This window comes from Myotis davidii, unplaced genomic scaffold, assembly GCF_000327345.1.
Source record: "Myotis davidii unplaced genomic scaffold, ASM32734v1 scaffold1521, whole genome shotgun sequence".
Lineage (NCBI taxonomy): Eukaryota > Metazoa > Chordata > Mammalia > Chiroptera > Vespertilionidae > Myotis > Myotis davidii.
Window position 1 is genome coordinate 47,310 of NW_006291034.1, and position 530 is coordinate 47,839.

The window sequence follows — 530 nt, forward strand, 5'->3', positions numbered from 1 at the left end:
GCAGGGGCGGTGGTTGGAAGGAGCCTTAGGGAAAAGGAAGCAATTAAAATGTACAAATTCGTGTTGAGAAGCAACCATGATAGGCTCCAGGTAACGATTGGAGCCCCTCTTTTATTCTCCCCGATCCGGGCATTTCCAAAAAAAAATGACTGGACAGGGCGGCCCACACCGGCGCTCGCGCATGCGCACAGGCAGGGGCCAACACAACAGGCTCCCGCGCAAGCGCACCCAGCGCCGCCAGGGGAGGCGTAGGGCAGAGCCTGTGGGAGGAACAGCGGCCCCTGGAAGGCAGCCGCCAGCGCGTTTCCGTAGTGTAGTGGTTATCACGTTCGCCTCACACGCGAAAGGTCCCCGGTTCGAAACCGGGCGGAAACAACTTTTTCTCACCATGTAATTGATCAGTTAAAAGCCTGTTTTACTTAATTTTTTTAAATGATCACGACCTCATAAACACGTGCCTCCTTTTCCGGTCTGGCTCGCCCGGGCTGTGGTGCTGACGAGAGTGCGGAGGGGGGAGGCCACCGCCGCCC

General features: G+C 57.2%; 1 non-coding gene across 1 annotated transcript; it reads left to right on the top strand.

The window, feature by feature from the left end:
* Positions 1–302: 302 nt before the first annotated feature.
* On the top strand, positions 303–375 carry TRNAV-CAC. Its single transcript has one exon. It is a non-coding gene; the product is annotated as a tRNA-Val (tRNA).
* The last annotated feature ends 155 nt before the right edge of the window (positions 376–530 follow it).